Here is an 18798-nt window from a genome sequence, read left to right as displayed (position 1 = left end):
TTCCTGAGGCCATCTTCAACAATCCAGGGCCTGTGCTGTTAGATAAATGCCAAACTGAGCCTTTGGGTTAGGGTATTATGCAAACATGCAGGTATGGTTATAGGATTGTCTTCGTAACTTCAGGTACTTGCCACCTAATCAGTTGAATCCATAAATTGAGACATTGTGCTGGGGCCAGCAGCTTACGGCCATACCACCCTGAGCACGCCCGACCTCGTCTGATCTCGGAAGCTAAGAAGGGCTGGGCGTGGTTAGTACTTGGATGGGAGACTGCCTGGGAATACCTGGTGCTGTAAGCCTTTCATTTTCATGTCATTGAACCACTTTTGATCCAGAGAAGTGGTGTATTAAAAGACCAAAAGCAGCTGCCCATTAATGAGGGCACATTAACGACACTGCTTTTGGCTGTTTTCCAATGTCTTGTGCTGCTAGCTGATGCCACCTACACCACACCAGGGCCTGAGTGACCGGCTGGGGCCACTTACACCACATCAGGGCCTGTGGCTCTGGCTGAGGCCACTTACACCACACCAGGGCCTGTGGCTCTGGCTGAGGCCACTTACACCACATCAGGGCCTGTGGCTGCTGGATGAGGCGACTTACACCACACCAAGGGCCTGTGGCTGCTGGCTGAGGCCACCCACACCACACCAGGGCCTGTGGCTGCTGGCTGAGGCCACTTACACCACACCAGGGCCTGTGGCTCTTGCTCAGGCCACTCATATCACACCAGACCCTGTGGCTCTGGCTGAGGCCACTTACACCACACCAGGGCCTGTGGCTCTGGCTGAGGCCACTTACACCACATCAGGGCCTGTGGCTGCTGGATGAGGCGACTTACACCACACCAAGGGCCTGTGGCTGCTGGCTGAGGCCACCCACACCACACCAGGGCCTGTGGCTGCTGGCTGAGGCCACTTACACCACACCAAGGGCCTGTGGCTGCTGGCTGAGGCCACATACACCACACCACGGCCTTATTTGCTTCTGAGGCCACTTACACCACACCAGGGCCTGTGGCTGCTGGCTGAGGCCACATACACCACACCAGGGCCTTAGTTGCTATTGAGGCCAATTACACCACACCAGGGCCTGTTGCTCTTGCTCAGGCCACTTACACCACACCAGGGCCTGTGGCTCTTGCTCAGGCCACTTACTCCACACCAGGGCCTGTGGCTCTTGCTCAGGCCACTCATATCACACCAGGCCCTGTGCTTCTGGCCGAGGCCATCTTCACCAAACCAGGCCCTGTGCTGCTAGCTGTGGCCATGTACAACACACCAGGCCCTGTTCTGGTTCCTGAGGCCATCTTCAACAATCCAGGGCCTGTGCTGTTGGATAAATGCTAAACTGAGCCTTTGGGTTAGGGTATTATGCAAACATGCAGGTATGGTTATAGGATTGTCTTCGTAACTTCAGGTACTTGCCACCTAATCAGTTGAATCCATAAATTGAGACATTGTGCTGTGGCCAGCAGCTTACGGCCATACCACCCTGAGCACGCCCGACCTCGTCTGATCTCGGAAGCTAAGCAGGGCTGGGCTTGGTTAGTACTTGGATGGGAGACTTCCTTGGAATACCTGGTGCTGTAAGCCTTTCATTTTCATGTCATTGAACCGCTTTTGATCCAGAGAAGGGGTGTATTAAAAGACCAAAAGCAGCTGCCCATTAATGAGGGCACATTAACGACATTGCTTTTGGCTGTTTTCCAATGTCTTGTGCTGCTAGCTGATGCCACTTACACCACACCAGGGCCTGAGTGACCGGCTGGGGCCACTTACACCACATCAGGCCCTATGGTTGCTGGCTGAGGCCACTTACACCACACCAGGGCCTGTGGCTGCTGGCTGAGGCCACTTACACCACACCAGGGCATTAGTTGCTATTGAGGCCACTTACACCACACCAGGGCCTGTGGCTGCTGGCTGAGGCCACCTACACCACACCAGGGCATTAGTTGCTATTGAGGCCAATTACACCACACCAGGGTCTGTGGCTCTTGCTCAGGCCACTTACACCACACCAGGGCCTGTGGCACTGGCTGAGGCCACTTACACCACACCAGGGCCTGTGGCTCTGGCTGAGGCCACTTACACCACACCAGGGCCTGTGGCTGCTGGCTGAGGCCACTTACACCACACCAGGGCCTGTGGCTGCTGGCTGAGGCCAATTACACCACACCAGGGCCTGTGGCTCTTGCTCAGGCCACTCACATCACACCAGGCCCTGCGCTTCTGGCCGAGGCCATCTTCACCAAACCAGGCCCTGTGCTGCTAGCTGTGGCCATGTACAACACACCAGGCCCTGTGCTGGTTCCTGAGGCCATCTTCAACAATCCAGGGCCTGTGCTGTTAGATAAATGCTAAACTGAGCCTTTGGGTTAGGGTATTATGCAAACATGCAGGTATGGTTAAAGGATTGTCTTCGTAACTTCAGGTACTTGCCACCTAATCAGTTGAATCCATAAATTGAGACATTGTGCTGGGGCCAGCAGCTTACGGCCATACCACCCTGAGCACGCCCGACCTCGTCTGATCTCGGAAGCTAAGCAGGGCTGGGCTTGGTTAGTACTTGGATGGGAGACTACCTGGGAATACCTGGTGCTGTAAGCCTTTCATTTTCATGTCATTGAACCGCTTTTGATCCAGAGAAGGGGTGTATTAAAAGACCAAAAGCAGCTGCCCATTAATGAGGGCACATTAACGACATTGCTTTTGGCTGTTTTCCAATGTCTTGTGCTGCTAGCTGATGCCACCTACACCACACCAGGGCCTGAGTGACCGGCTGGGGCCACTTACACCACATCAGGGCCTGTGGCTGCTGGCTGAGGCCACTTACACCACACCAGGGCCTGTGGCTGCTGGCTGAGGCCACTTACACCACACCAGAGCATTAGTTGCTATTGAGGCCAATTACACCACACCAGGGTCTGTGGCTCTTGCTCAGGCCACTTACACCACACCAGGGCCTGTGGCTGCTGGCTGAGGCCACTTACACCACACCAGGGCATTAGTTGCTATTGAGGCCACTTACACCACACCAGGGCCTGTGGCTGCTGGCTGAGGCCACCTACACCACACCAGGGCATTAGTTGCTATTGAGGCCAATTACACCACACCAGGGTCTGTGGCTCTTGCTCAGGCCACTTACACCACACCAGGGCCTGTGGCACTGGCTGAGGCCACTTACACCACACCAGGGCCTGTGGCTCTGGCTGAGGCCACTTACACCACACCAGGGCCTGTGGCTGCTGGCTGAGGCCACTTACACCACACCAGGGCCTGTGGCTGCTGGCTGAGGGCACTTACACCACACCAGGGCCTGTGGCTGCTGGCTGAGGCCACTTACACCACACCAGGGCCTGTGGCTCTTGCTCAGGCCACTTACACCACACCAGGGCCTGTGGCTGCTGGCTGAGGGCACTTACACCACACCAGTGCCTGTGGCTGCTGGCTGAGGGCACTTACACCACACCAGTGCCTGTGGCTGCTGGCTGAGGCCACTTACACCACACCAGGGCATTAGTTGCTATTGAGGCCACTTACACCACACCAGGGCCTGTGGCTGCTGGCTGAGGCCACATACACAACACCAGGGCCTTAGTTGCTATTGAGGCCAATTACACCACACCAGGGCCTGTGGCACTGGCTGAGGCCACTTACACCACACCAGGGCCTGTGGCTGCTGGCTGAGGCCACTTACACCACACAAGGGCCTGTGGCTGCTGGATGAGGCCACCCACACCACACCAGGGCCTGTGGCTGCTGGCTGAGGCCACTTACACCACACCAGGGCCTGTGGCTCTTGCTCAGGCCACTCATATCACACCAGACCCTGTGCTTCTGGCCGAGGCCATCTTCACCAAACCTGGCCTGTGCTGCTTGCTGTGGCCATGTACAACACACCAGGCCCTGTGCTGGTTCCTGAGGCCATCTTCAACAATCCAGGGCCTGTGCTGTTAGATAAATGCCAAACTGAGCCTTTGGGTTAGGGTATTATGCAAACATGCAGGTATGGTTATAGGATTGTCTTCGTAACTTCAGGTACTTGCCACCTAATCAGTTGAATCCATAAATTGAGACATTGTGCTGGGGCCAGCAGCTTACGGCCATACCACCCTGAGCACGCCCGACCTCGTCTGATCTCGGAAGCTAAGAAGGGCTGGGCTTGGTTAGTACTTGGATGGGAGACTGCCTGGGAAAACCTGGTGCTGTAAGCCTTTGATTTTCATGTCATTGAACCGCTTTTGATCCAGAGAAGGGGTGTATTAAAAGACCAAAAGCAGCTGCCCATTAATGAGGGCACATTAACGACACTGCTTTTGGCTGTTTTCCAATGTCTTGTGCTGCTAGCTGATGCCACCTACACCACACCAGGGCCTGAGTGACCGGCTGGGGCCACTTACACCACATCAGGGCCTGTGGCTCTGGCTGAGGCCACTTACACCACACCAGGGCCTGTGGCTGCTGGCTGAGGCCACTTACACCACACCAGGGCCTGTGGCTGCTGGCTGAGGCCACTTACACCACACCAGTGCCTGTGGCTGCTGGCTGAGGCCACTTACACCACACCAGGGCATTAGTTGCTATTGAGGCCCCTTACACCACACCAGGGCCTGTGGCACTGGCTGAGGCCACTTACACCACACCAGGGCCTGTGGCTGCTGGCTGAGTCCACCTACACCACACCAGGGCATTAGTTGCTATTGAGGCCAATTACACCACACCAGGGTCTGTGGCTCTTGTTCAGGCCACTTACACCACACCAGGGCCTGTGGCACTGGCTGAGGCCACTTACACCACACCAGGGCCTGTGGCTGCTGGCTGAGGCCACTTACACCACACCAGGGCATTAGTTGCTATTGAGGCCACTTACACCACACCAGGGCCTGTGGCTGCTGGCTGAGGCCACTTACACCACACCAGGGCATTAGTTGCTATTGAGGCCAATTGCACCACACCAGGGTCTGTGGCTCTTGCTCAGGCCACTTACACCACACCAGGGCCTGTGGCACTGGCTGAGGCCACTTACACCACACCAGGGCCTGTGGCTCTGGCTGAGGCCACTTACACCACACCAGGGCCTGTGGCTGCTGGCTGAGGCCACTTACACCACACCAGGGCCTGTGGCTGCTGGCTGAGGCCACTTACACCACACCAGGGCCTGTGGCTGCTGGCTGAGGCCACTTACACCACACCAGTGCCTGTGGCTTCTGGCTGAGGCCACTTACACCACACCAGGGCCTTAGTTGCTATTGAGGCCACTTACACCACACCAGGGCCTGTGGCTGCTGGCTGAGGCCACTTACACCACACCAGGGCCTGTGGCTCTTGCTCAGGCCACTTACACCACACCAGGGCCTGTGGCTCTTGCTCAGGCCACTCACATCACACCAGGCCCTGCGCTTCTGGCCGAGGCCATCTTCACCAAACCAGGCCCTGTGCTGCTAGCTGTGGCCATGTACAACACACCAGGCCCTGTGCTGGTTCCTGAGGCCATCTTCAACAATCCAGGGCCTGTGCTGTTAGATAAATGCTAAACTGAGCCTTTGGGTTAGGGTATTATGCAAACATGCAGGTATGGTTAAAGGATTGTCTTCGTAACTTCAGGTACTTGCCACCTAATCAGTTGAATCCATAAATTGAGACATTGTGCTGGGGCCAGCAGCTTACGGCCATACCACCCTGAGCACGCCCGACCTCGTCTGATCTCGGAAGCTAAGCAGGGCTGGGCTTGGTTAGTACTTGGATGGGAGACTTCCTTGGAATACCTGGTGCTGTAAGCCTTTCATTTTCATGTCATTGAACCGCTTTTGATCCAGAGAAGGGGTGTATTAAAAGACCAAAAGCAGCTGCCCATTAATGAGGGCACATTAACGACATTGCTTTTGGCTGTTTTCCAATGTCTTGTGCTGCTAGCTGATGCCACTTACACCACACCATGGCCTGAGTGACCGGCTGGGGCCACTTACACCACATCAGGGCCTGTGGTTGCTGGCTGAGGCCACTTACACCACACCAGGGCCTGTGGCTGCTGGCTGAGGCCACCTACACCACACCAGGGCCTTACTTGCTATTGAGGCCAATTACACCACACCAGGGTCTGTGGCTCTTGCTCAGGCCACTTACACCACACCAGGGCCTGTGGCTGCTGGATGAGGCGACTTACACCACACCAAGGCCTGTGGCTGCTGGATGAGGCCACTTACACCACACCAGGGCCTTAGTTGCTATTGAGGCCACTTACACCACACCAGGGCCTGTGGCTCTGGCTGAGGCCACTTACACCACACCACGGCCTTATTTGCTTCTAAGGCCACTTACACCACACCAGGGCCTGTGGCTCTGGCTGAGGCCACTTACACCACACCAGGGCCTGTGGCTCTTGCTCAGGCCACTTACTCCACACCAGGGCCTGTGGCTCTTGCTCAGGCCACTCATATCACACCAGGCCCTGTGCTTCTGGCCGAGGCCATCTTCACCAAACCAGGCCCTGTGCTGCTAGCTGTGACCATGTACAACACACCAGGCCCTGTTCTTGTTCCTGAGGCCATCTTCAACAATCCAGGGCCTGTGCTGTTGGATAAATGCTAAACTGAGCCTTTGGGTTAGGGTATTATTGGATGCATTGGATGCATCAGCAGGGATGATGAGACAGAGTACCGGGCTGTGGTCGACTCCTTTGTCACGTGGTGTGAGCAGAATCATCTGCAGCTCAACGTGGCAAAGACCAAGGAACTGATCGTGGACTTCAGGAAGACCAGGAAACACTTGACCCCTGTTTCAATCCAGGGGGTCAGTGTTGACATTGTGGAGGACTATAAATACCTTGGAGTACACATTGACAATAAACTGGACTGGGCTAAAAACACCACAGCACTTTACAGGAAGGGCCAGAGTCGTCTCTATTTTTTGAGGCGACTGAGGTCCTTCAACATCTGCCAGAAAATGCTGAGGATTTTCTATGAGTCTGTTGTGGCCAGTGCGATCCTCTATGCTGTTGCATGCTGGGGGAGCAGGCTGAGGGTCGCAGATGCCAACAGACTTAATAAACTGATCCGTAAGGCCAGCAATGTTGTGGGGATGGAGCTGGACTCCCTCAAGGTGGTGTCGGAGAGGCGGATGCTGTCCAAGATAAAGACAATGTTGGATAACACCTCCCACCCACTCCATGACATGTTGGTCAGTCACAGGAGCTCGTTCAGTGAGAGACTGAGATTACCGAAAAGCACCACTGAACGACACAGGAAATCATTCCTGCCTGTGGCCATCTCCCTGTACAACGCATCCACTTAACACACTGTTTACTGCAACAGCTACACATGTTTCTTTTCCAAATATTTATTTATAAGTGACTTATTTATGTATGTATGTATGTATATATATGTATATATTGTACTATTCTTAGTTAGCGTATTGTCTGTCTTGTCTTAATGTTGGTTTAAAATGGAGCACTGTAACAAAAAATAATTTCCCCCAGGGATCAATAAAGTATTCTGATTCTGATTCTGATTCTGATTATGCAAACATGCAGGTATGGTTATAGGATTGTCTTCGTAACTCCAGGTACTTGCCACCTAATCACTTGAATCCATAAATTGAGACATTGTGCTGTGGCCAGCAGCTTAGGGCCATACCACCCTGAGCATGCCCGACCACGTCTGATCTCGGAAGCTAAGCAGGGCTGGGCTTGGTTAGTACTTGGATGGGAGACTTCCTTGGAATACCAGGTGCTGTAAGCCTTTCATTTTCATGTCTTTGAACCGCTTTTGATCCAGAGAAGGGGTGTATTAAAAGACCAAAAGCAGCTGCCCATTAATGAGGGCACATTAACGACATTGCTTTTGGCTGTTTTCCAATGTCTTGTGCTGCTAGCTGATGCCACCTACACCACACCAGGGCCTGAGTGACCGGCTGGGGCCACTTACACCACATCAGGGCCTGTGGCTGCTGGCTGAGGCCACTTACACCACACCAGGGCATTAGTTGCTATTGAGGCCAATTACACCACACCAGGGTCTGTGGCTCTTGCTCAGGCCACTTACACCACACCAGGACCTGTGGCACTGGCTGAGGCCACTTACACCACACCAGGGCCTGTGGCTGCTGGCTGAGGCCACTTACACCACACCAGGGCCTGTGGCTGCTGGCTGAGGCCACTTACACCACACCAGGGCCTGTGGCTGCTGGCTGAGGGCACTTACACCACACCAGTGCCTGTGGCTTCTGGCTGAGGCCACTTACACCACACCAGGGCCTGTGGCTCTTGCTCAGGCCACTTACACCACACCAGGGCCTGTGGCTGCTGGCTGAGGGCACTTACACCACACCAAGTGCCTGTGGCTGCTGGCTGAGGGCACTTACACCACACCAGTGCCTGTGGCTGCTGGCTGAGGCCACTTACACCACACCAGGGCATTAGTTGCTATTGAGGCCACTTACACCACACCAGGGCCTGTGGCTGCTGGCTGAGGCCACATACACAACACCAGGGCCTTAGTTGCTATTGAGGCCAATTACACCACACCAGGGCCTGTGGCACTGGCTGAGGCCACTTACACCACACCAGGGCCTGTGGCTGCTGGCTGAGGCCACTTACACCACACAAGGGCCTGTGGCTGCTGGCTGAGGCCACCCACACCACACCAGGGCCTGTGGCTGCTGGCTGAGGCCACTTACACCACACCAGGGCCTGTGGCTCTTGCTCAGGCCACTCATATCACACCAGACCCTGTGCTTCTGGCCGAGGCCATCTTCACCAAACCTGGCCCTGTGCTGCTTGCTGTGGCCATGTACAACACACCAGGCCCTGTGCTGGTTCCTGAGGCCATCTTCAACAATCCAGGGCCTGTGCTGTTAGATAAATGCCAAACTGAGCCTTTGGGTTAGGGTATTATGCAAACATGCAGGTATGGTTATAGGATTGTCTTCGTAACTTCAGGTACTTGCCACCTAATCAGTTGAATCCATAAATTGAGACATTGTGCTGGGGCCAGCAGCTTACGGCCATACCACCCTGAGCACGCCCGACCTCGTCTGATCTCGGAAGCTAAGAAGGGCTGGGCGTGGTTAGTACTTGGATGGGAGACTGCCTGGGAATACCTGGTGCTGTAAGCCTTTCATTTTCATGTCATTGAACCACTTTTGATCCAGAGAAGTGGTGTATTAAAAGACCAAAAGCAGCTGCCCATTAATGAGGGCACATTAACGACACTGCTTTTGGCTGTTTTCCAATGTCTTGTGCTGCTAGCTGATGCCACCTACACCACACCAGGGCCTGAGTGACCGGCTGGGGCCACTTACACCACATCAGGGCCTGTGGCTCTGGCTGAGGCCACTTACACCACACCAGGGCCTGTGGCTCTGGCTGAGGCCACTTACACCACATCAGGGCCTGTGGCTGCTGGATGAGGCGACTTACACCACACCAAGGGCCTGTGGCTGCTGGCTGAGGCCACCCACACCACACCAGGGCCTGTGGCTGCTGGCTGAGGCCACTTACACCACACCAGGGCCTGTGGCTCTTGCTCAGGCCACTCATATCACACCAGACCCTGTGGCTCTGGCTGAGGCCACTTACACCACACCAGGGCCTGTGGCTCTGGCTGAGGCCACTTACACCACATCAGGGCCTGTGGCTGCTGGATGAGGCGACTTACACCACACCAAGGGCCTGTGGCTGCTGGCTGAGGCCACCCACACCACACCAGGGCCTGTGGCTGCTGGCTGAGGCCACTTACACCACACCAAGGGCCTGTGGCTGCTGGCTGAGGCCACATACACCACACCACGGCCTTATTTGCTTCTGAGGCCACTTACACCACACCAGGGCCTGTGGCTGCTGGCTGAGGCCACATACACCACACCAGGGCCTTAGTTGCTATTGAGGCCAATTACACCACACCAGGGCCTGTTGCTCTTGCTCAGGCCACTTACACCACACCAGGGCCTGTGGCTCTTGCTCAGGCCACTTACTCCACACCAGGGCCTGTGGCTCTTGCTCAGGCCACTCATATCACACCAGGCCCTGTGCTTCTGGCCGAGGCCATCTTCACCAAACCAGGCCCTGTGCTGCTAGCTGTGGCCATGTACAACACACCAGGCCCTGTTCTGGTTCCTGAGGCCATCTTCAACAATCCAGGGCCTGTGCTGTTGGATAAATGCTAAACTGAGCCTTTGGGTTAGGGTATTATGCAAACATGCAGGTATGGTTATAGGATTGTCTTCGTAACTTCAGGTACTTGCCACCTAATCAGTTGAATCCATAAATTGAGACATTGTGCTGTGGCCAGCAGCTTACGGCCATACCACCCTGAGCACGCCCGACCTCGTCTGATCTCGGAAGCTAAGCAGGGCTGGGCTTGGTTAGTACTTGGATGGGAGACTTCCTTGGAATACCTGGTGCTGTAAGCCTTTCATTTTCATGTCATTGAACCGCTTTTGATCCAGAGAAGGGGTGTATTAAAAGACCAAAAGCAGCTGCCCATTAATGAGGGCACATTAACGACATTGCTTTTGGCTGTTTTCCAATGTCTTGTGCTGCTAGCTGATGCCACTTACACCACACCAGGGCCTGAGTGACCGGCTGGGGCCACTTACACCACATCAGGCCCTATGGTTGCTGGCTGAGGCCACTTACACCACACCAGGGCCTGTGGCTGCTGGCTGAGGCCACTTACACCACACCAGGGCATTAGTTGCTATTGAGGCCACTTACACCACACCAGGGCCTGTGGCTGCTGGCTGAGGCCACCTACACCACACCAGGGCATTAGTTGCTATTGAGGCCAATTACACCACACCAGGGTCTGTGGCTCTTGCTCAGGCCACTTACACCACACCAGGGCCTGTGGCACTGGCTGAGGCCACTTACACCACACCAGGGCCTGTGGCTCTGGCTGAGGCCACTTACACCACACCAGGGCCTGTGGCTGCTGGCTGAGGCCACTTACACCACACCAGGGCCTGTGGCTGCTGGCTGAGGCCAATTACACCACACCAGGGCCTGTGGCTCTTGCTCAGGCCACTCACATCACACCAGGCCCTGCGCTTCTGGCCGAGGCCATCTTCACCAAACCAGGCCCTGTGCTGCTAGCTGTGGCCATGTACAACACACCAGGCCCTGTGCTGGTTCCTGAGGCCATCTTCAACAATCCAGGGCCTGTGCTGTTAGATAAATGCTAAACTGAGCCTTTGGGTTAGGGTATTATGCAAACATGCAGGTATGGTTAAAGGATTGTCTTCGTAACTTCAGGTACTTGCCACCTAATCAGTTGAATCCATAAATTGAGACATTGTGCTGGGGCCAGCAGCTTACGGCCATACCACCCTGAGCACGCCCGACCTCGTCTGATCTCGGAAGCTAAGCAGGGCTGGGCTTGGTTAGTACTTGGATGGGAGACTACCTGGGAATACCTGGTGCTGTAAGCCTTTCATTTTCATGTCATTGAACCGCTTTTGATCCAGAGAAGGGGTGTATTAAAAGACCAAAAGCAGCTGCCCATTAATGAGGGCACATTAACGACATTGCTTTTGGCTGTTTTCCAATGTCTTGTGCTGCTAGCTGATGCCACCTACACCACACCAGGGCCTGAGTGACCGGCTGGGGCCACTTACACCACATCAGGGCCTGTGGCTGCTGGCTGAGGCCACTTACACCACACCAGGGCCTGTGGCTGCTGGCTGAGGCCACTTACACCACACCAGAGCATTAGTTGCTATTGAGGCCAATTACACCACACCAGGGTCTGTGGCTCTTGCTCAGGCCACTTACACCACACCAGGGCCTGTGGCACTGGCTGAGGCCACTTACACCACACCAGGGCCTGTGGCTGCTGGCAGAGGCCACTTACACCACACCAGGGCATTATTTGCTATTGAGGCCACTTACACCACACCAGGGCCTGTGGCTGCTGGCTGAGGCCACCTACACCACACCAGGGCATTAGTTGCTATTGAGGCCAATTACACCACACCAGGGTCTGTGGCTCTTGCTCAGGCCACTTACACCACACCAGGGCCTGTGGCACTGGCTGAGGCCACTTACACCACACCAGGGCCTGTGGCTCTGGCTGAGGCCACTTACACCACACCAGGGCCTGTGGCTGCTGGCTGAGGCCACTTACACCACACCAGGGCCTGTGGCTGCTGGCTGAGGCCACTTACACCACACCAGTACCTGTGGCTTCTGGCTGAGGCCACTTACACCACACCAGGGCCTGTGGCTCTTGCTCAGGCCACTCACATCACACCAGACCCTGCGCTTCTGGCCGAGGCCATCTTCACCAAACCAGGCCCTGTGCTGCTAGCTGTGGCCATGTACAACACACCAGGCCCTGTGCTGGTTCCTGAGGCCATCTTCAACAATCCAGGGCCTGTGCTGTTAGATAAATGCTAAACTGAGCCTTTGGGTTAGGGTATTATGCAAACATGCAGGTATGGTTAAAGGATTGTCTTCGTAACTTCAGGTACTTGCCACCTAATCAGTTGAATCCATAAATTGAGACATTGTGCTGGGGCCAGCAGCTTACGGCCATACCACCCTGAGCACGCCCGACCTCGTCTGATCTCGGAAGCTAAGCAGGGCTGGGCTTGGTTAGTACTTGGATGGGAGACTACCTGGTAATACCTGGTGCTGTAAGCCTTTCATTTTCATGTCATTGAACCGCTTTTGATCCAGAGAAGGGGTGTATTAAAAGACCAAAAGCAGCTGCCCATTAATGAGGGCACATTAACGACATTGCTTTTGGCTGTTTTCCAATGTCTTGTGCTGCTAGCTGATGCCACCTACACCACACCAGGGCCTGAGTGACCGGCTGGGGCCACTTACACCACATCAGGGCCTGTGGCTGCTGGCTGAGGCCACTTACACCACACCAGGGCCTGTGGCTGCTGGCTGAGGCCACTTACACCACACCAGAGCATTAGTTGCTATTGAGGCCAATTACACCACACCAGGGTCTGTGGCTCTTGCTCAGGCCACTTACACCACACCAGGGCCTGTGGCACTGGCTGAGGCCACTTACACCACACCAGGGCCTGTGGCTGCTGGCTGAGGCCACCTACACCACACCAGGGCCTTAGTTGCTATTGAGGCCACTTACACCACACCAGGGCCTGTGGCAGTGGCTGAGGCCACTTACACCACACCAGGGCCTGTGGCTGCTGGCTGAGGCCACTTACACCACACCAGGGCATTAGTTGCTATTGAGGCCACTTACACCACACCAGGGCCTGTGGCTGCTGGCTGAGGCCACTTACACCACACCAGGGCCTGTGGCAGTGGCTGAGGCCACTTACACCACACCAGGGCCTGTGGCTGCTGGCTGAGGCCACTTACACCACACCAGGGCATTAGTTGCTATTGAGGCCAATTACACCACACCAGGGTCTGTGGCTCTTGCTCAGGCCACTTACACCACACCAGGGCCTGTGGCACTGGCTGAGGCCACTTACACCACACCAGGGCCTGTGGCACTGGCTGAGGCCACTTACACCACACCAGGGCCTGTGGCTGCTGGCTGAGGCCACTTACACCACACCAGGGCCTGTGGCTGCTGGCTGAGGCCACTTACACCACACCAGGGCCTGTGGCTGCTGGCTGAGGCCACTTACACCACACCAGTGCCTGTGGCTTCTGGCTGAGGCCACTTACACCACACCAGGGCCTTAGTTGCTATTGAGGCCAATTACACCACACCAGGGTCTGTGACTCTTGCTCAGGCCACTTACACCACACCAGGGCCTGTGGCACTGGCTGAGGCCACTTACACCACACCAGGGCCTGTGGCTGCTGGCTGAGGCCACTTACACCACACCAGGGCCTGTGGCTGCTGGCTGAGGCCAATTACACCACACCAGGGCCTGTGGCTCTTGCTCAGGCCACTCACATCACACCAGGCCCTGCGCTTCTGGCCGAGGCCATCTTCACCAAACCAGGCCCTGTGCTGCTAGCTGTGGCCATGTACAACACACCAGGCCCTGTGCTGGTTCCTGAGGCCTTCTTCAACAATCCAGGGCCTGTGCTGTTAGATAAATGCTAAACTGAGCCTTTGGGTTAGGGTATTATGCAAACATGCAGGTATGGTTAAAGGATTGTCTTCGTAACTTCAGGTACTTGCCACCTAATCAGTTGAATCCATAAATTGAGACATTGTGCTGGGGCCAGCAGCTTACGGCCATACCACCCTGAGCACGCCCGACCTCGTCTGATCTCGGAAGCTAAGCAGGGCTGGGCTTGGTTAGTACTTGAATGGGAGACTGCCTGGGAATACCTGGTGCTGTAAGCCTTTCATTTTCATGTCATTGAACCGCTTTTGATCCAGAGAAGGGGTGTATTAAAAGACCAAAAGCAGCTGCCCATTAATGAGGGCACATTAACGACATTGCTTTTGGCTGTTTTCCAATGTCTTGTGCTGCTAGCTGATGCCACCTACACCACACCAGGGCCTGAGTGACCGGCTGGGGCCACTTACACCACATCAGGGCCTGTGGCTGCTGGCTGAGGCCACTTACACCACACCAGGGCCTGTGGCTGCTGGCTGAGGCCACTTACACCACACCAGGGCATTAGTTGCTATTGAGGCCAATTACACCACACCAGGGTCTGTGGCTCTTGCTCAGGCCACTTACACCACACCAGGGCCTCTGGCACTGGCTGAGGCCACTTACACCACACCAGGGCCTGTGGCTGCTGGCTGAGGCCACCTACACCACACCAGGGCATTAGTTGCTATTGAGGCCAATTACACCACACCAGGGTCTGTGGCTCTTGCTCAGGCCACTTACACAACACCAGGGCCTCTGGCACTGGCTGAGGCCACTTACACCACACCAGGGCCTTGTGCTGCTGGCTGAGGCCACTTACACCACACCAGTGCCTGTGGCTGCTGGCTGAGGCCACTTACACCACACCAGGGCATTAGTTGCTATTGAGGCCCCTTACACCACACCAGGGCCTGTGGCACTGGCTGAGGCCACTTACACCACACCAGGGCCTGTGGCTGCTGGCTGAGGCCACCTACACCACACCAGGGGATTAGTTGCTATTGAGGCCAATTACACCACACCAGGGTCTGTGGCTCTTGCTCAGGCCACTTACACCACACCAGGGCCTGTGGCACTGGCTGAGGCCACTTACACTACACCAGGGCCTGTGGCTCTTGCTGAGGCCACTTACACCACACCAGGGCCTGTGGCTGCTGGCTGAGGCCACTTACACCACACCAGGGCCTGTGGCTGCTGGCTGAGGCCACCCACACCACACCAGGGCCTGTGGCTGCTGGCTGAGGCCACTTACACCACACCAGGGCCTGTGGCTGCTGGCTGAGGCCACTTACACCACACCAGGGCCTGTGGCTGCTGGCTGAGGCCACTTACACCACACCAGTGCCTGTGGCTTCTGGCTGAGGCCACTTACACCACACCAGGGCCTGTGGCTCTTGCTCAGGCCACTCACATCACACCAGGCCCTGCGCTTCTGGCCGAGGCCATCTTCACCCAACCAGGCCCTGTGCTGCTAGCTGTGGCCATGTACAACACACCAGGCCCTGTGCTGGTTCCTGAGGCCATCTTCAACAATCCAGGGCCTGTGCTGTTGGATAAATGCTAAACTGAGCCTTTGGGTTAGGGTATTATGCAAACATGCAGGTATGGTTATAGGATTGTCTTCGTAACTTGTGCTGTAAGCCTTTCATTTTCATGTCATTGAACCGCTTTTGATCCAGAGAAGGGGTGTATTAAAAGACCTCAAGCAGCTGCCCATTAATGAGGGCACATTAACGACATTGCTTTTGGCTGTTTTCCAATGTCTTGTGCTGCTAGCTGATGCCACCTACACCACACCAGGGCCTGAGTGACCGGCTGGGGCCACTTACACCACATCAGGGCCTGTGGCTGCTGGCTGAGGCCACTTACACCACACCAGGGCCTGTGGCTGCTGGCTGAGGCCACTTACACCACACAAGGGCCTGTGGCTGCTGGCTGAGGCCACTTACACCACACCAGGGCCTGTGGCTGCTGGCTGAGGCCACTTACACCACACAAGGGCCTGTGGCTGCTGGCTGAGGCCACCTACACCACACCAGGGCCTTAGTTGCTATTGAGGCCAATTACACCACACCAGGGTCTGTGACTCTTGCTCAGGCCACTTACACCACACCAGGGCCTGTTGCACTGGCTGAGGCCACTTACACCACACCAGGGCCTGTGGCTGCTGGCTGAGGACACTTACACCACACCAGGGCCTGTGGCTGCTGGCTGAGGGCACTTACACCACACCAGTGCCTGTGGCTTCTGGCTGAGGCCACTTACACCACACCAGGGCCTGTGGCTCTTCCTCAGGCCACTCACATCACATCAGGCCCTGCGCTTCTGGCCGAGGCCATCTTCACCAAACCAGGCCCTGTGCTGCTAGCTGTGGCCATGTACAACACACCAGGCCCTGTGCTGGTTCCTGAGGCCTTCTTCAACAATCCAGGGCCTGTGCTGTTAGATAAATGCTAAACTGAGCCTTTGGGTTAGGGTATTATGCAAACATGCAGGTATGGTTAAAGGATTGTCTTCGTAACTTCAGGTACTTGCCACCTAATCAGTTGAATCCATAAATTGAGACATTGTGCTGGGGCCAGCAGCTTACGGCCATACCACCCTGAGCACGCCCGACCTCGTCTGATCTCGGAAGCTAAGCAGGGCTGGGCTTGGTTAGTACTTGGATGGGAGACTACCTGGGAATACCTGGTGCTGTAAGCCTTTCATTTTCATGTCATTGAACCGCTTTTGATCCAGAGAAGGGGTGTATTAAAAGACCAAAAGCAGCTGCCCATTAATGAGGGCACATTAACGACATTGCTTTTGGCTGTTTTCCAATGTCTTGTGCTGCTAGCTGATGCCACCTACACCACACCAGGGCCTGAGTGACCGGCTGGGGCCACTTACACCACATCAGGGCCTGTGGCTGCTGGCTGAGGCCACTTACACCACACCAGGGCCTGTGGCTGCTGGCTGAGGCCACTTACACCACACCAGGGCCTGTGGCTGCTGGCTGAGGCCACCTACACCACACCAGGGCCTTAGTTGCTATTGAGGCCAATTACACCACACCAGGGTCTGTGGCTCTTGCTCAGGCCACTTACACCACACCAGGGCCTGTGGCTGCTGGCTGAGGCCACTTACACCACACCAGGGCATTAGTTGCTATTGAGGCCACTTACACCACACCAGGGCCTGTGGCTGCTGGCTGAGGCCACCTACACCACACCAGGGCATTAGTTGCTATTGAGGCCAATTACACCACACCAGGTCTTTGGCTCTTGCTCAGGCCACTTACACCACACCAGGGCCTGTGGCACTGGCTGAGGCCACTTACACCCCACCCGGGCCTGTGGCTCTGGCTGAGGCCACTTACACCACACCAGGGCCTGTGGCTGCTGGCTGAGGCCACCTACACCACACCAGGGCATTAGTTGCTATTGAGGCCAATTACACCACACCAGGGCCTGTGGCACTGGCTGAGGCCACTTACACCACACCAGGGCCTGTGGCTGCTGGCTGAGGCCACTTACACCACGCCAGGGCCTGTGGCTGCTGGCTGAGGTCACTTACACCACACCAGGGCCTGTGGCTGCTGGCTGAGGGCACTTACACCACACCAGTGCCTGTGGCTTCTGACTGAGGCCACTTACACCACACCAGGGCCTGTGGCTGCTGGCTCAGGCCACTTACACCACACCAGGGCCTGTGGCTGCTGGCTGAGGCCACTTACACCACACCAGGGCCTGTGGCTGCTGGCTGAGGCCACTTACACCACACCAGTGCCTGTGGCTGCTGGCTGAGGCCACTTACACCACACCAGGGCATTAGTTGCTATTGAGGCCCCTTACACCACACCAGGGCCTGTGGCACTGGCTGAGGCCACTTACACCACACCAGGGCCTGTGGCTGCTGGCTGAGTCCACCTACACCACACCAGGGCATTAGTTGCTATTGAGGCCAATTACACCACACCAGGGTCTGTGGCTCTTGCTCAGGCCACTTACACCACACCAGGGCCTGTGGCACTGGCTGAGGCCACTTACACCACACCAGGGCCTGTGGCTGCTGGCTGAGGCCACTTACACCACACCAGGGCATTAGTTGCTATTGAGGCCACTTACACCACACCAGGGCCTGTGGCTGCTGGCTGAGGCCACTTACACCACACCAGGGCATTAGTTGCTATTGAGGCCAATTGCACCACACCAGGGTCTGTGGCTCTTGCTCAGGCCACTTACACCACACCAGGGCCTGTGGCACTGGCTGAGGCCACTTACACCACACCAGGGCCTGTGGCTCTGGCTGAGGCCACTTACACCACACCAGGGCCTGTGGCTGCTGGCTGAGGCCACTTACACCACACCAGGGCCTGTGGCTGCTGGCTGAGGCCACTTACACCACACCAGGGCCTGTGGCTGCTGGCTGAGGCCACTTACACCACACCAGTGCCTGTGGCTTCTGGCTGAGGCCACTTACACCACACCAGGGCCTTAGTTGCTATTGAGGCCACTTACACCACACCAGGGCCTGTGGCTGCTGGCTGAGGCCACTTACACCACACCAGGGCCTGTGGCTCTTGCTCAGGCCACTTACACCACACCAGGGCCTGTGGCTCTTGCTCAGGCCACTCACATCACACCAGGCCCTGCGCTTCTGGCCGAGGCCATCTTCACCAAACCAGGCCCTGTGCTGCTAGCTGTGGCCATGTACAACACACCAGGCCCTGTGCTGGTTCCTGAGGCCATCTTCAACAATCCAGGGCCTGTGC

General features: G+C 56.2%; 11 non-coding genes and 1 pseudogene across 11 annotated transcripts; all 12 read left to right on the top strand.

Moving 5' to 3' along the window:
* The first annotated feature begins 180 nt into the window (after nucleotides 1-180).
* On the top strand, nucleotides 181-299 carry LOC145427223 (5S ribosomal RNA). Its single transcript, XR_013907955.1, has one exon. It is a non-coding gene; the product is annotated as a 5S ribosomal RNA (ribosomal RNA).
* Nucleotides 300-1476: 1177 nt separating this feature from the next.
* On the top strand, nucleotides 1477-1595 carry LOC145426725 (5S ribosomal RNA). The gene has a single exon (XR_013907441.1). It is a non-coding gene; the product is annotated as a 5S ribosomal RNA (ribosomal RNA).
* Nucleotides 1596-2493: 898 nt separating this feature from the next.
* Nucleotides 2494-2612, top strand: LOC145427146 (5S ribosomal RNA). Its single transcript, XR_013907870.1, has one exon. It is a non-coding gene; the product is annotated as a 5S ribosomal RNA (ribosomal RNA).
* A 1488-nt stretch (nucleotides 2613-4100) lies between these two features.
* Nucleotides 4101-4219, top strand: LOC145427094 (5S ribosomal RNA). Its single transcript, XR_013907818.1, has one exon. It is a non-coding gene; the product is annotated as a 5S ribosomal RNA (ribosomal RNA).
* A 1447-nt stretch (nucleotides 4220-5666) lies between these two features.
* On the top strand, nucleotides 5667-5785 carry LOC145426724 (5S ribosomal RNA). Its single transcript, XR_013907439.1, has one exon. It is a non-coding gene; the product is annotated as a 5S ribosomal RNA (ribosomal RNA).
* A 1837-nt stretch (nucleotides 5786-7622) lies between these two features.
* Nucleotides 7623-7741, top strand: LOC145427285 (5S ribosomal RNA; annotated as a pseudogene).
* Nucleotides 7742-8997: 1256 nt separating this feature from the next.
* LOC145427221 (5S ribosomal RNA) lies at nucleotides 8998-9116 on the top strand. The gene has a single exon (XR_013907953.1). It is a non-coding gene; the product is annotated as a 5S ribosomal RNA (ribosomal RNA).
* A 1177-nt stretch (nucleotides 9117-10293) lies between these two features.
* On the top strand, nucleotides 10294-10412 carry LOC145426722 (5S ribosomal RNA). The gene has a single exon (XR_013907437.1). It is a non-coding gene; the product is annotated as a 5S ribosomal RNA (ribosomal RNA).
* An 898-nt stretch (nucleotides 10413-11310) lies between these two features.
* LOC145427135 (5S ribosomal RNA) lies at nucleotides 11311-11429 on the top strand. The gene has a single exon (XR_013907859.1). It is a non-coding gene; the product is annotated as a 5S ribosomal RNA (ribosomal RNA).
* A 1094-nt stretch (nucleotides 11430-12523) lies between these two features.
* On the top strand, nucleotides 12524-12642 carry LOC145427145 (5S ribosomal RNA). The gene has a single exon (XR_013907869.1). It is a non-coding gene; the product is annotated as a 5S ribosomal RNA (ribosomal RNA).
* A 1526-nt stretch (nucleotides 12643-14168) lies between these two features.
* Nucleotides 14169-14287, top strand: LOC145426631 (5S ribosomal RNA). Its single transcript, XR_013907341.1, has one exon. It is a non-coding gene; the product is annotated as a 5S ribosomal RNA (ribosomal RNA).
* Nucleotides 14288-16629: 2342 nt separating this feature from the next.
* LOC145427123 (5S ribosomal RNA) lies at nucleotides 16630-16748 on the top strand. Its single transcript, XR_013907846.1, has one exon. It is a non-coding gene; the product is annotated as a 5S ribosomal RNA (ribosomal RNA).
* Nucleotides 16749-18798: the final 2050 nt, after the last annotated feature.

This window comes from Astatotilapia calliptera, chromosome 3 (genome assembly GCF_964374335.1).
Source record: "Astatotilapia calliptera chromosome 3, fAstCal68.1, whole genome shotgun sequence".
NCBI lineage: Eukaryota > Metazoa > Chordata > Actinopteri > Cichliformes > Cichlidae > Astatotilapia > Astatotilapia calliptera.
This window is presented reverse-complemented; position numbering and strand designations above follow the sequence as displayed.